The sequence below is a fragment of the Poecilia latipinna genome, unplaced genomic scaffold, assembly GCF_001443285.1.
Source record: "Poecilia latipinna isolate Pla-1442-1.1 unplaced genomic scaffold, P_latipinna-1.0 Scaffold293, whole genome shotgun sequence".
Classification (NCBI taxonomy): domain Eukaryota; kingdom Metazoa; phylum Chordata; class Actinopteri; order Cyprinodontiformes; family Poeciliidae; genus Poecilia; species Poecilia latipinna.
Window position 1 is genome coordinate 285,553 of NW_015112909.1, and position 16,280 is coordinate 301,832.

The 16,280-nt window shown below is 35.7% G+C and overlaps 1 protein-coding gene and 1 long non-coding RNA gene across 10 annotated transcripts in view; one reads left to right on the forward strand and one right to left on the reverse strand.

The window, feature by feature from the left end:
* Window positions 1-8,818: 8,818 nt before the first annotated feature.
* Window positions 8,819-16,280, reverse strand: part of LOC106948536 (uncharacterized) — a 23,640-nt gene continuing 16,178 nt past the window's right edge. Inside the window, exons 1-3 of one of the 3 annotated variants that reach the window (XR_001425200.1) lie at window positions 11,637-12,722; window positions 10,233-10,338; window positions 8,819-9,165 (exon numbers count right to left, since the gene is read on the reverse strand). This is a non-coding gene — a long non-coding RNA (uncharacterized LOC106948536). Of the gene's footprint in view, window positions 9,166-10,232; window positions 10,374-11,636; window positions 12,723-16,280 lie in introns of those variants that run through there. The other 2 variants (XR_001425199.1, XR_001425198.1) reach the window with 2 other exon arrangements.
* Window positions 13,656-16,280, forward strand: part of ripor3 (RIPOR family member 3) — a 40,362-nt gene continuing 37,737 nt past the window's right edge. For 5 of the 7 annotated variants that reach the window (XM_015034272.1, XM_015034276.1, XM_015034271.1 and 2 more), the window contains exon 1: window positions 13,656-13,939. The gene's annotated coding sequence lies outside the window, so the exon portion shown is untranslated. Of the gene's footprint in view, window positions 13,940-16,091; window positions 16,196-16,280 lie in introns of all 7 variants that reach the window. The other 2 variants (XM_015034274.1, XM_015034277.1) reach the window with 1 other exon arrangement.

Genomic DNA, 16,280 nt, shown 5'->3' on the forward strand with positions numbered 1-16,280 from the left:
GGATATTTCTGAGCTCCAAAAGTCATAAATGTGCAAGATCATAAAAATTTTGAGATTGATCTAAAAAACTTGGTCATTCTTTGAACTCAAAAACTTGTGCATTTGTGAGGAGAAAAAAAAATAATTTTGTGATTATTCTAAAATTTTCTTGAAGTTTCTGAGCTCCAAAATTGTAAAGGTGATTAATCTCATTTTCAACATATAAACATATAGAAGTTGAAATTTGCAAGGGAAAAACAATTTAATTTTCTTGGAAAAATTTTCAGTAGTCAAAAATTTGAAACTCAGAAATTTTCAAGGTTTTTCCAGATTTTGGAGATTTAATAATCATCTAATCTAACATTTTGAGCTCAGAATCTCCCAATTTTTTTTGTAGAAACTTTCTGCAAGTTTTTTTTAGAAACTTTTTTTTTTAGCTCAATCTAAAAATTTCAGATTTTTTTTGGCAAAAAAATTACTTTTATCCTACTGTCTTGTTCTACAATGGCCCTGTTGTTGTCACCTTTCAGCCGAACTTTCACCCTTTTTTTTTTTTTACCTACAATGTACCGTCGTAGGTACAAGAAAACATTTTATCTCTGTCAGTTTCACCTGCAGAGCAAATATTCTCCAACTAGTTCCTATTCCGTCAATAAAAACATAAAAATCAGCGTTCATGCATTGGTTTTGTATTTTTACATTTCCTGACAAAAAAAAAGACAAACAAGTGTCAAAGTTGAATTTCTATGACCAACCCTTGCATCAAAATCTAACATGGCTGCCATGTTAGATAATGATCAATATTATCTGATATTGATCATGTGTCTGTTGTTATTGATTTATTGCCCAGCCCCAAAGTTAATCAAATGTTTGCTCTGTCCATGAATCTCATTAAGACGCTCTGGATCTCTGAATTTTATTATTTCATTTTCATTTTTAGGTCTTAAAGACCTGACACAAGAGAATTAATACATTTCCTTAAATGGAACATTGTTTTTCCAATCCAATTTTATTTATAAAGCACTTAAAAAAAACATAGAAAAATAAGGATAAAATACTAAATTTGATCAAAAAGACAAAGCTAAAATTACAATTGCAAATATTAAGAACAGTTAAAGGAGAAAGACATAATGAATTCAACAACTTGCATGACGTCATGTTTTTATTGAAAGTGACAAAAAAGCACATAGTTACAACCAAAAAATATTTTTTCAACTCTTAATGTTAAAAAAAAAAAATCTGTTTTAAGACGTTGCTTATTCACTAACTGATTGATGCAACAATAATTAATCCCAAATTACCTTGGAGGCTAACATTAAGCTTCTGAAATATTCCCAACCTCAATAAATCTGAACGTTTGTGGACTTTGTTTAGAAAACGAGTTCAGTACAGCAACAGTTAACATTTAGATGTAAAATTAGCTAAAATGCACAACATTAATAAGTCAAAATCATATATAAAACGTAAAATTCCCATCTGTGGTTTTATTTATCTGATATGCTAAAGCCTCGTACTTGTAAAAAAAAAACAGAGCTGATCCTAACACCGCAGTTAAACATGGCAACAGAGAAAAAGGGGTGGAGCTGTCAGTTACTGGTTGCTATGGTAACCGCCAGCGGTCAAGAGCAGTGTTTAAGTTAATACAGCAATAAATGTCTGGAGAAAACAATTTCTCAACTAAACAAAAGAAACACCCTTTCATATTGCTCAACCTTCTCTCTATCGGTAACATCTACTGAGAATTTCAGTCAGTAGATGACTGAATTTTCTTACATTTTTATGTGATTTTTACTTAATCTTGATGTTTTTTCTAACTTATAGTTTCAGTTATATTTACTTACAGTACATATTTTCCAGGCACTTAAGTAACTATGTTACATTCAGTTGTTACAAAAATTCTTTATATGTGACTTCTTAATTTAATGCCTTAAAATTGGGCCTCTGTCTCTTTAAAACTCCTGATCTTTATGAAGCTCTGCCTTCAGGAAGTCATCCCAACATGGCTCCTCTGTTAACCGCTTAACATTTTTACTAGCTTTGCCCTGAGAAGTAGCTCCTATAATGAGCTCAGCAGTTTGCTAAATGCTGCTGGCTAGTCTGAAGGAGCTCTGTGTGGGAGGAGCTGCGCCTTGAAGGCGGGTCTAGGTCCACTCAGGCGTTTTACCGTTGATGGTTGCCATGGAGATTAAAAATTTCTCAAACATGCATAAAATAATCAAAACAACAATCTGGGTGATTTTTTGATGAAGGAATAACATTGTAACAATTTTACATGATGCTGCCCCTTTAAGTTCTTTTGTTAATGTACTAGCTACAATTACTCATGTTAGCTAAATTTTTTAGTTGTAGTTATGCAATTGATGAAGTACATTAAGATATTAGACTGGTTTTTGACTGCACCAAAAATTTAAAGTAAATGTTTTTTTTTATTATTTTTAGAGTTGCTTATTATTATTATTATTATTATTGTTATTGTTCTGCATTTGCTTTATTTTCTTGCTTTTCTGTGCATGTACATGCTTTTTATCATTTTAAATAACTACATGCTCCAGCTGAATCAATGTTAGTAAGTTTTTTCAGTAAAGCAGATCATCTTTTGCAGAACACACATTTAAAAAAAAAAAACATCCACAAGAGAATCAAACACAACTACAGAGATCGATGAATGAATTTCATGGTGGAAGGATTTCAGAGGGAAAAACTGAATCACAGCAGACAGAATATTAAATAAAAACAGTGAAAGTTTAATGTGAAGCTGAGGTTAGACTCACAGTAACGCTGCTGCAGTCACAGTGCAGCAAATGATTCCTGCAGACGCCGTCCCTGCATACATAATTAGCAAGGCGGCCATTGGAGATGTTTACCCGACTTTCAGTGTTTTGTGACTCTTCCGGATGAAGACGGAAAAGCTGCACCATGCAGAAAAAAAGAAAAAAAAAACAACTTATGATTAAATGTGGATTTAAACTCAAAACTCTTATTTGAAAAGCAACAAAAAAAAAATTGTTTTTTAGTTGTCCTGATCTAATTTACTGCATAATATTGGGGAAAAAAAACAACTACCAAACTGTGGTGTTTGAAGATGAAATCTCAGGGAATACACTGCAAAACCTACGAAATCTTATCAAATAATTTTTGGTCTAGTTTAGTGCAAAAATCTTAGTCAACTAAAAATAAGACAAAACTAACTTAAAGTGGCTGCACAGGTCCCCCACACCAACAGGGGGCCCCCAAGAGCATCAGGCTAGCATGATAAAATAGATGTATAAATTTAAAATAAATAAACTAACTGCTATCAAACATGGAAAAACGATTTCTGTTATTTTTACAGTTGGTACATATAATAGATTAAACTCTCCCTGCTGTTGCCACTATTGAGGAAATATAAGTTATCAAACTTGTTCACTGTAAACTTAGTGTTTATCGGCTGATGTTACCTTTCAGATTATCATGGATCAGTAAATTCTCCTGTTATGAGAGACCATTTGTAATCATTTCGTTTCATGTAATATAATTTATTTGTTAGTAAACGTGTTTTTAATTACAAATTTCTGATAATCATTGAGTGGATTTTTTTTATTCAGTTGAGATAAGGGATAAACAGTAAATAAACGTTTACTTCTTCCTACTCCTTTTCAAACTGAAAAGTAGTGATAAGCTAATTATTTTGTTCTTGGTTATGCATTTCTCCTGTCCTACTGGTGACTTTTTGTTTTTAAAAATCTGTTTGATATAAATGACTAAATGCAAATAATTAGAACAACACTTAAATACCACTCTGACTTTAACCTTATCCCTGCTGCATAAAGTAGCTTAGGGATGATGAAGAATCTGATGTTGACATGTTGGAGTGGGGGGCCCACAAATGTAACTCTATGGGGCCCCAAAAGGTTTTAGACCAGCCCTGCTTAGAAGTAACTTTTACTTCTAAGCAATAAAGAAATAGAAAAGAAACATGAGCTTCTTTTAAGATAATTCCTTAAAACGGATTTTTTTCTAAGGTAGAGATTATTTCACTTAAAACATGAGAAAAATGTCTTATAAGGTAAAATCAATATTAATAAATTGTTGCCTTAAAACAAACTCCTATTTCTTGCTGAAAAGCTACTAATAAGTTAGTTTTGTCTTATTTGAGTGTAAAATTTGCACTAGAAACCAGACCAAAAACAATTGGGAAGATTTTGTGTTTTTGTAGTTTGGTCACTGGATTCATTGCAAAAAACACAAAATCTAAGTATTTTTTTTCTAATATCTTGGTACACTTAAAATGAGACAAAACTAACTTACTAGTAACTTTTCATAAAGATACAAGAGTTTGTTTTCAAACAATAATTCAATAACACTGATGAAAATTGTAAGTTAGTTTTGTCTTATTTAAGTGTAATTAGATATTTGTACTAGAAAATAGACCAAATATTCTCGGTAATATTTTGTGTTTTTGCAGGTTGAGGTGAAGTTTCTGTTTGATATTCATCTGTTATTAGTAAAGAACAATTTTCAGCATTGTTCAAAGTCATTTTTTGCTTATTTTCTAACCTTTTGCAGTTCATAATAGTTAGCTGAAAAACTCAAAACTTCCTCCATATTTTTGCATTTTCTCCTTAAAGTCCAAAATCATCTCCTCCTCCTCTTCCTTTGTTCTCAAACAGAGGACAAACAGTTGCTCATAATTGCTGCAGCGCTACTAAAAACCAGCAGGTGTTTGCAGATTTTTACAAGATTTCACACTCTAAACTCTGATTTCCTCTAAAGTTTCTGAACAGAACAGTTTTCCTTGGGAACAGGAGATGTTTTAATCACCAAATTGAAGGAAAATTTAATCGTAAAATGGGGGAAGCTAAGAAAGAGGAGATGTTCTGGTCAGGAAAGAGTTAATGTGCTCCTGCAATCCCTGCAGATCCTGTCTGCTTTCTCCTTCCTCTCCTCTTCATCCCTCCTCCTCTGCCTCCCGCCTTCCTTCCTCCAGTCGCTTTGGCCCTGAGCCCAGAAAGAGCTGGAAGACCCAGCGCCGTTTTTTTTTTTTTTCCGCTCACCACACTCCCAAAAATGTCCAGATTAGTTCAGAGAGTTTCCTTTTGAATTTCCTCCTCCTCTAGCACAGAACTCAGCAGGACGTCCGCATAAACGACCAAATAAAACTATTTCTGTATGTTTGTGTTTGTAGTGGTAGTCGTCTGACCTCGCGCTGTAACACCTAGTGAGCTAATGATCCGCCACGCAGCAGCAAACCTCCTCCTTTCTCTCATTTTGTGGTTTTAAAGATGCCTAAAACAAAACCCCACTGCCATTTATTTAAAGGTTTGAGTTTACGACGTAATGTTTAAACTGTGAAAAATTGTTTCCCCACCATAACAACTTTTTCTGGGCTTTTTTATTTTTTGGCGAAAGACCGCGTTTAAAATTTTAATATCAGAGGAAAAAATGCTGAAAATGCTTTTATTAATGAAAAGACAAATCATCCAAATCTATCTGACTTTAAGCTAAATCACCAGTTATTTTCCCCCCCGACTCTGCTGGGGTTGCTAGGTGATGAGCGGAATTCTACTGGGGTTGCTAGGTAGCGGGCGGAACTCTGCTATGGTTGCTTGGTAACGGGCAGGGCTTAGCTGGGGTTCCTAGGTCTTTGAAACAGCTCATTTTCAGACAGCAAAAAACATTAACATATTGACAATGTTGACGATGTTTTTTAAGTGCTTGGGTTGTTTTTAGATGCAGTGGAAACCCAAATGTAAGTACAAAGAGGTGCAAAAGTGAATTTTGCTTATTACTTCCCCTTTAAAATGAACATGTTTGAAAACATGAAATGGGCTTAAACGTTTTTAAAGGGGCAGCATGGCGTGAAATCAACTTTTTTTTATCTTTCCATCATGTTATAACGTCATCTAAAACAAACCTGGAGTGTTGCCTTGATTGTTTCATGCATGTTTGAGAAATCCTTTAATCTCCATGGCAACAATTCAGCTGTGCAAAACGCCTCGGTGGATGTGGACACACCTTCAAGGCACAGCTCCTTCCCCACTCAGCTCCTTCAGACTAACCAGCAGCAATTAGCAAACACCTGGTGGATCTTTGAATCTAATTATACTGTCCACTTTTCAGTGAAATGCTGGTAAAAATGTTAGAGGGTTAATAGAGGAGCCATGTTGTGATGACTTCCTTAAGGCAGTGTTCCTGTAAGAACAGGAGTTTTTAAAGAGTCCAAGGCCCAACTTCAAGGAGTTAAATTACAAAGTTATATTTCTTTTAAGCCATATTTGATATTTAAAGCATTTTTATAACATAGTTTCTTGATTCTTGCTATGTCCCTCCAAAATAGAAAATAATTCCTCTTTAAGAAACAACATATTTTGCTCTGAAAAAAAGATGTTTCCATTGCTAAAATATATTAAAAAAACAAGAGTTTTTTCTAAATTGAGGTGATTCCATTCAGGAAATTTATGTTGGAAATGTCAAATTGTGCAACTATGTGGTGAATGGAAACGCATCTAGTGAAAAAAACCGAACAAACAGGATATGTAAGAAAACAATCAAGAACTGATTGAGACAGAAAGAAAACAGAAACTAAAAGTTGAAACGTCTTTGGATCATGAGGTCCTTCATGACTTGCATAAGGAGTATAACATTGACATTTCTGCTGTTTCTGATGATGAAATTAAAGGAGAAAAATAAAAAAACTACAGATGTCATTTGAAGGAATCCTCTATATGTTCAAGCGCATCGTGTTTTGACTTGACTTGTTACTTTAAACATACAACATCTCATGTAAATGTTGATTTTTCTTCTGTTTTTTTCCAGATTTAATCCTTTTGTTCAGTCCAAAAATTATTTTGGATCAGAAATTTGCATTTAAGTTCCTCCTTCAAAGTCACAAACTACTTGGAAAAACTTTGGCTGAACAAGATCTTTGAGATTTATTACACCAGATTACTAAACTAACAAAAAGCAAAATTTATTTTCAAATATTTTAGGTGATCATTAAAATGTGTACATGTGTAATTTGTATGCAAAACTTGCACAAAATGCAAACTGGAGCATGTTATTCTTAAACCTTTTCATAAAATCTTGCAAAAACACATCTTCATCTCCAAAAGTTGAACTTTTGTTAATTTCCAGGTATAACCAGTCATATTTCAGGGGGAAAATAACGGTTATGATTTGTTCCTTATCAAAATAAGATAACTTACTAGAAAAACATGGAGGGATCCCAGCAATGGGGTCGATAAAGTTTCTGTTTCTGCTACAGCTTTAGCTAACATGCTAAACCTGTAAAGATGAGCTCTCATGTTCACATGCTAAAAATGTTTGCAGTATTTTTAGTTGGCTGCTGCAGCTTTGAGCATCAACCTGGTGGCCTACTTTATTTTTACTCTGCAGCAGGAGCGGCAAACTCCTTTTCAATTTGGGCCGCATCAAAAGCATAAATGTTCTCAAAGCGCTGCTTGTGATAAAACACAACAAACTGTTAAAATTTTAGTAAATAACGGTCTCTGCAGTTTGATCAGTACTTCTTAAAATTAAATTATATTGAACATATTTTCACACTGATAAGTCCCTCCAGGATTTTATATTTGTTTTGATGAGTTTTTGTGATAAAAATGTCTGAATTTGTTTTGCTAATTTAGAAATATTTGCAAGCATTTTGTAATCTTTGCGCTCATATAAACAACAGAATATTAAACTCATTCTAGATAGAAACAAGCAAATTAAGTTTTCTAAAAAATTTAAATTAAATTTCTGAGTTTGACAAGGCCAAAATTTGTGAGATAATTCTGAAATAAAGATTAATCTAAAAAAATGACATTTTTGAGTTTGAAAAGTCAAAAGATTTGTCAGCAAAACATTCAAAAATCTTTTAAATTTCTGAGTTTGAAATTTTTTGACTTGAAACTTGCTGAGGCAGCAGAGTGGTGCAATTAAAAAATACTGCCACCTGCAGGTCAGAGTTAGCATCACTTGAACCCAGCGATTTTGATAATTGTGTAAAATTTGCAAAAACAAACTCACAGCTGGGCATAGTGAGAAAAAATCTGAGGATATGAAAATTTTGCGCTAATTTCTATCATCCAAAAATCGTGAAAAACTGCAGAGCTTGGTTGATGTAATTTGCCGGTAAACAGATAAATACAACTTTGATTTGATTGATAAAATATTTAAGCTCACAGCGGTTATCTGGATGGTTTTATTTATTCGTCCGTTTAGAGTTCAGAGGGACATAAAAGAGCTGAAAGGACTAATAATATTAATCGTGATTAATCGCTTATTAAAACAGTCAACTAAATTAGTAATCGATCAGTCATTAACTGGAGAATACAACCTCAAAAAGCCATTTGGTGAAAAAAAAAAACAACATATTCAGAGCGTGTGAGTTTTGGGTAAGTTTTAATTTCACGTGGTTTAAATTCTGGAAAAAAAAAAACTTTTTCTACCCAATTATAAACCACTTAATACAAAAATAGTCACTAGATTATCTGAACAATGTGCTGATGCCAGATCAGCCAGGAAAGTTTTTCACAAGTTCATGTCAAGCGTTCACTAAAGGAATGCCATTGTCGGGTCTCAGGCAATTAAATGTTTTATTATTTAAAAAAGAAACTGAACTATTCCTTTATTTGCATATTTTAATGTATTTCTAACATTGTATGAAAAATCTGCAGGATGGGGGCATTTTAACCAATTAATCGTCAGAATAATTGATTAATCATCAGAATAATTGATTAATCGATAGCTAAAATAATAGATGCAGCCCTGCTTTTATTATTCTATATATTAACTTTTAACTATTTCAGTGTCCTTCCCCTGTAAATGTCTTTATTTACCCCGAAGAAATGAAGCTCATTTAGTCAATTTGACATGTTTAGTTGACTTTAAATGGTGAAAACCAGCAGCGATGAAACTCTGGGTTTAGTTTTTCAGGACAACAGATTCCACAGGGAGGACGCGAAGCTGCATCGCTGCTGTTTACGGTGCGAATGTAAAATAATGACATGCAACGAGTTTTCCTCGTGTTTCTTTAACAAGCGGTTGGCAGTGAAGGCGGCCATGTTTCGTCGCTCCTGTCTGAATCCGTGCAGACAGATGCTGCTCCGCTGCTGCAGCTGCTCTCGGGGAACCTTGGCCTGGTCCATGGCTGTTGCCACGGCAACGGATGCTGATGCGCCGAGTCTTGGGCATGTCGCCATGGCGCTGCTGTGGAGGGGGATTGAAACGTGCTCAAAACAACAGCAGAGAGAGAAAGACAGATGCATTTCAGAGGAATATGCTGAAATGTTTTGTCTTTGTATCCATTTAAATTTTTTAATTTTCTTTTTGAGAACAGTTAGAGAACCAATTGTTCTCTAACTGGTTATTTGTCAATCAATACCTCTCTCTGATAGTCTGTAATGTTTGCTTTCTAAGTACAAACGAGTAATAATAATATTAGCTATTTCTCAGAGAAATCCTGAGCTACAAATTGTTGCTTTGAAAAGTTTCAGAATAATTTTCTGAGGTTTGGGGATTTATTTCTATTTACAAACAATGTTTGAATCCCGAAACGACAGAATTTCCACCCTGAAATATTAAAATTTTCACAAGCCTGTGGTGAAATAGAAGGATTCATGGGTAACCCGTTAAATACTCTGTCTTTTACAACATGTAATCAAAACCATCAGCTGGCTAAATGAGCACCTATTCAGTTTTATTGACATGTTTACTGTTAGCAGCAGCAGAAAGAGAAAACTATCAGGATGGCAAATTATCTCAAAAGCTGCAAATATTTGATGAAAATCTGATGATTTCTTTAATAACTAAACTGTAGGTAACATCAGTAAGTCAGGACTCCTAAAGCATACTGCCTCAGTTTACGGAGGAATATTAGTGCCATGAAGAAGTTCTGACTTTAATCTCAAAATCAGAATATTTAAATTGTTTGTTACATGAGGAAAATCTAGTCTTAAAGCTCAAATCAACAAATACATTTGAGAAAGGAATTTTTAATAGTCCAATTTTTTAACAGAACATTTCTGAGATTAATCTCTAAATGTGGATAACATGAAGGATTACAAATCCTACCACAAGGAAGAGACAATTATTTTCAAACACTGGCAACATAGTTGACACCTAATAATGTTTGATTATTCATTTGGATTTTGACATAGATTGGCACAGAATTAGGATTCTGAGATTAAAGTCAAAATTCTGAGACTCACCTATTTTTATGCAAACTTGTTTAACTTAAATAATTAATAATAAAAGACAAATAAAGTAAATTTCACCTGGACTTTTGTTTGTAGTTTTCTCTCTTTGCCTCTGAAACCTTGGATCCTCCCTCAGCTTCTTCGTGCTCCTTTTAAAGGGCCGGGGCCCCCGTGTTGGGAACCACTGACATGAAGACAAAGTGATTATGTGAACAAAATCTAAAAATAAAACATGCAGATCTAATGACATTTACAACTGATGCATCATTTCAGAAAGCCTCTTGGAGAATCTGACTGATTTCTGATCTAAACAGAAAAACATTTTCCTGCTTTTTCATGAAAAACAAAGTTTGGTCTGATGGTAAAAATGTGTCACTCAGTAGCTAACAGCAGAGGGCATCATGCTACAGAGGTAGAAAATACGTTTCTGTTTCTGCAGCACAAAAAACATATCTACATCAAAAATGGCAATAAAAATTCATTTTTATATCATTAAAGGTTTTTATTGCTTTAACCAAATTTGTAGCCTGTGTTTTTTCTTTCTAAAGTTAATTTGACTTAAGCATCGATTTTAGACTTATGAGGTGAAAAATAAATAGAGAAATTATGAATATGTTTTGGGGAAAATAAGATTTTTATTTCCATGAAGGACCAACGGTGCATTAATAATATGAGTAAAGTTGCTCTAAAAACAAAACCAAGTCGAAGCATAGTTCAAGTCTGTTTGTCTCTGATTTAATGAGTCATCTGATTAATATTGTTTTAAATTTAACTTTTTGGTTGTGGTTTTTTAGCAAAAGTTGTTGAACAATTTTCTTAAGACAGGATATGAGATAAAGATGCAAGTTTACCATAAAAAATGTCTCAAAATTAAGAGTAAAAAGTTGCTTTATTGAGAAAAAACTTTATTTATGAATACAACCAGTTCCAGTTGTTTACCCAAACTTTCTTTCTGACAAGTGGAAAACCTTAAAGGGGCAGAATAATCTAAAGCCGACTGTTTTTTATCTTTCCGTCATGTTGTGACTTTTTCCCTCATCAGAAACAAACCCAGAGTGTTGCTTTGACTCTTTCATGCATGTTTGAGAAATCCTTAACTACTCTGTCTCCATGGCAACCATTCAGCTGTGTAAAACACCTGGTTGAACCTAGCTCCGCCTTCAAGGTGTAGCTCCTCCCCACTCAGCTCCTTCAGACTAGCCAGCAGCAATTAGCAAACACCTGGTGTGTCTGCTGAGCTCATTATAGGAGCTGCTTCTCAGAGCAGCGCTAGTAAAAACATTAAAGGGTTAATAGAGGAGCCATGTTGGGATGACTTCCTGAAGGCGGAGCAAAGAGGAGGAATAGAGACACAATTTCAAGGCGTTGAATTACAAAGTAAAATTTCTTTTGTCATATTTGATATAGAGCATTTTTATAACAACTGAACAACACAGTTACCTGGCACTATGTGCCTGAAAACACATAATACTGCAGCTTTACCCTTCATTCTGGTCGCAGCAGACGTGCAGCAGAAACACGCCCGTATATCCGATCATCAGCTGCTGCGTGTGCAGAGGGAGTGGAGCAGCATAAACAGGATGCCGGCGTCTCTTCGCTCTTATCTGTGCCTCACATGTGTTGGTGAGGCTGTGAACGGGCCAGCTGATGCAGCATGTGTGAATACCGAGTCTGTGTGTGTGTGTGTGTGTGTGTGTGTGTGTGTGGGTGTGGGTGTGTGTGTCAGCGTCTTACTGACCAGGCAGATTTGTATATCTATATTTATGTGTGTCTGTTTTCAGTTACACACTGGGTGACACTTCTTTTTATTAAACATGGTAACATTGTAAGCAGATTTAATGTTGAGATGAATGAAACGTGTTTAAATCACAGAGGCGTTTTAAAGGCGTGCAGTCGCAACACAAACATCTCCTGTGAAAACTAAAAGGTGTGTCACGGAGAGTTGTAATAGAGAAATGGCTGCTTTCTCAGATTCAGCTTTACTGGCCAGGTTTGTGTTTATAAACCATGAATTTTATTTCACATTTTCACAGCATTCAGACACTAAAGGTGACCAACAGTACTTTCTTGAACAGGTTAGGGTAGATTTATGGGTTACAAAACATGTTAATTACATTTATTGCATAAAGGAATTCCTAACTGTAATCAAACAACCGTGTGTCTTTGAAAAGCAGAAGTGGAGTCTCCAGCACAACAAACAAGGACCCACTAAGTGGTTTCAGGATGGTAATTTAACAACAAAACACTTGTCTTTTCCAGCAGCCATTGTAAAACGCATACAGTGTTAAAACCAGCTGACCAAACGTGCTGGAGCTCAGCTTAGAAAATCCATGTGAACTCTGGTGACGTTGAATGTATATGTGAACCAAGTGGACCAGATATCGTCTCAAAAGCAGGAAGTGGACTACAGAGCAGGGCATTCTGGGTAAATACAACTAAAACAAACACAGTAGGTTAATGCTAGAGGGAGAAATGGCTTGAGAAATCTGCCAACCACTAAAATTTAACACCACTTCATTTTTGTTTGCATTTCACAAAGGAAGTTGTGCTCAACGTCTTCTTCAGAGGTTTTTGTGTATTCTCCTTCAGTGGTTCTTGGTGCAGCGCCCCCACAGGTGAGGAGGGAAACAGGTTTTTCAAAGGGTTTGGTTGGTTTGACTCAGTACAGCTGAAAATTTGGCCTCCAATCCAACCAAACCTACTGGACTATCAGGACTGAAGACATCCTGAATGAGGCTGTCAGGACGGCTTTAATTTAACTGCAAGTTTCAGAGACTGAAAGTCTGGTTTTCTCAGAGCCAGAAGAGAGAAACGGGGCTGGATGTGGTGGCTTTTAACAACTCCACATTTTTCTCTTTATTCTCATGGGCTGCGCATTTCTTCAAAATGGCCGTGTGAACCACAAACATGACTGCAATTAAAGCAATGCATAAAACACAAATAATTAGATGCCCAACAAACATTAAACTCCTTTGTTCTTAATAATTGGACTCAAACGCCTCCCAGTCAGGAACTAAACATGTTTTAGGTTATTTCCAAACACACGGAGGTGGTGACCCTCCTTCCAGGGTGCAATATTTATTTGGAGAAAAGCGTGGCCATCAATCAGATCACTGATGTATGAGGTCTGAGTCGGAGCCAAGTTCTGTAGTTTAAAGCCAAACATGATACTCACCAAGCGGAGCCGGGGGGAAGGGGAAGAAAAGAGTGGAGGAAGGGAAGAGTGGGAGACCTTTCTATAAAAAAACCCTAAAAATGGGAGAACTTAAAAAAGAGACAAACAAAACAGCAGTTTAAATGTCAGAAAGAGAAAAAAAGAAATGTAGCTGCATGAATAAATGACAGTTTGAGAAACATTCACTTACAGAGGATGTTAAAATAAAAAGAAATATAAAATATCTATGGATGACAGAGGGAGAAGTGTGGGAAGGGCCGAAAGAGGAGGAGAGAAACCCAGAAAAGGGAGTGGAGAGACAGCTGAGAGGCAGAGCTGGAAAAATAAACGTTTCTCACACAACAAATGAGGAGAAGAAGAAGAAACAGTTTCCACATTGTTCTAAAACCCAGCAGAGCTTCTGCAAGACCGAGCGCTATCAGGACTGAACAGGCGGCTGCCAAACCCATCCCCACACACACACACACACACACACACACACACACACACACACACACACACACACACACACACACACACACACACACAGAAAGCAGCGTCAGATATGACTCCATTCGGCGTTCTGGACCAGCGCTGACAGTTGGGAATAACTGGTTCGCCTTCCTGTACGGTGAGTTTCCTTTGCTTTCATGTGATTCGTGTTGTTATTATTATATCACTGATGTTTAATCTGTTTAATGCCTCAATTCAAAGTTATGCTGAGTAAACGGATAGGTTAGCTTACAGCAGTCAGTATCCTACCTGCTACAGACTACTAAGGATTGTTTTAGTTATCAATTATTCTGACGATTAATTGGACACAAAAAAGAAAAAAAATCACCACATTCTGCAAGATGTTTTATTTAACTCTTTTTTATACAATGGTAGAAATATATTATAAGGTGCAAATAAACAAATATTCAATTCCTTCTTGAAATAAGAAAGTTTTTTTTTTTTTACCTGAAATGGAATTAGGGCCAAGCTAAAAAACTGAAAATATAATAAAAAAAAATTGTATTACGAGAAATTATGTATGAGAAAGTCATAATATTATGACTTTAGAGCCACAATCAGCCTCTACTGACATCAAACAGAAGCATATTTGTTTTTGTTGGCATCCAAAGAACAAACAAAAAGACAAACAACACAAGACAGCCTGAGGCTGCAGCCGTCTGGTAATCCAATGACTTTATTTTCACAATTTTATTTTTATTTTTTTTATTTTAACTTATTATTTTGGCCCTAGTACTTTGTCATAATAGCATAGCTACTGACCAACTCGACAAGTTTTCTGCCAAATAGAAATAGTTTTGGTGATTTTATCTAAACTAAAACAAGAAAATTTTGTCCAGCTTTAACTTCAGACACTGAGAAAAAAATGTGTTTGTGTCTTTTTATTTAGTGGACATAAATATTACGGTTCTATTGTATTTGCAGACAGAGGGTTTTTGTTCTAATTGCAAAATGTATATATTTTTTGGACAGTTTTGGCTTTATTGCTGCTTTGATAATGTTTTTTTTTTCAGCAAATTGTATTTTTTTTTCAGTCTGTTTACATCAATTAATAATTGATTATTAAATAAAGTATTTTTCTCAACACTGAATCTGAGGGAGCAGGGACAGAGCAGCAGAGATGTTGGTCGTGGCTTCAGTCTGGCTGGATGTGATTTTCAGTTCATGTCATTTCTGTTGTAATCTTCTGATCCCCCGTTAGTTTTCATGGCCTGCTGCTGTGTTGTGCTTTTATTTTCAGATATCAGGTTTCATCTCTGCAGAAAAGCTGCATCAAGCCTTCACTTGAGTGGGAACTTTGGCTGAACTCGCGTTGTTTTGTGGTTCAATTTCACAGTAAATCTTCAGCTATGCAGAAGAGTTAACTTTTAAACCTTGCCACATTTATCAAACACTAAATGGCTTTTGAGGAAGATTTAGGATGAAAGTCATTCAGCCAGTTTGCTTTTCTGAAAATTTGAAATGAATTTCAATGGTTTCATATTCATGTTGTTAAGCAATGTGTTGCTTGTTCTCCAAATAACACACCGTGCCTTACTTTTCTTTTGTCCTGCTGGATCTAAGAATGTTTTCCCACCTGATAATCGAGTAGACATTTGTTACATGTTCTGCTGCTGCGGCTCTCTTACTGTCAAAGAAACCTGTTCCCCTCCTCGCCTGTGGGGGCGCTGCACCAAGAACCACAAAAGGAAACAACACGAAAACCTCCAAAGAAGACACTGAACACTACTTCCTTCTTTACAAAATGTAAACAAAAATGGAGCAGCATCAGATTTTAGTGGCTGTAAGATTTCTCTTGCCTTTACTGAAACGTTTCTCCCATTAGCGCTGGGCTAATTCTGGGTAAATACAACCAAAACAAACAAGCTAGTCCAGCGCTAGCAGGAGAAATGACTCATGGATTTTACTGAAAAACATAAGAGAAATCCTACAACCACAAAAATCTAACGCTATTCCACTTTTGTTTACATTTTGTGAAAAAGGAAGTTGCGCTGAGTGTCTTCTTCAGAGGTTTTAGTGTCGTTTCCTTTAGTGGTTCTTGGTGCAGCGCCCCCACAGGCGAAGAGGGGATCAGGTTGCTCAAAGGGTTTGGTTGGTTTAACACAATGCAGTGTGAAAAAGAACCACAGCAGCTGCTGGTGACAAATTTTGGTCCCTAATTGAACCGAGTGAATGCACTTTAAGTTGTTGTGTGAATTACAGAAGCAAATTTTTAAGTTAAACTCATCCTCCATGTTTCCTCTCCATCATTCCTCCCGTCTTCACGTCAGAAGTTTTCGCTCTCAGAGCCAGAGTGTCGCTTTCTCATGAACCCATCAGTGAGTGCAGCTCAAACTGACCGGCTGCCAGAAAAAACATCAACGCAACAAACCGGGTCAGAATCAGCGCCCTCCGTTATTTATTCCTCCTATCCTCCGTTATTTATTCCTCCTATCCTCCGTTATTTATTCCTCCTATCC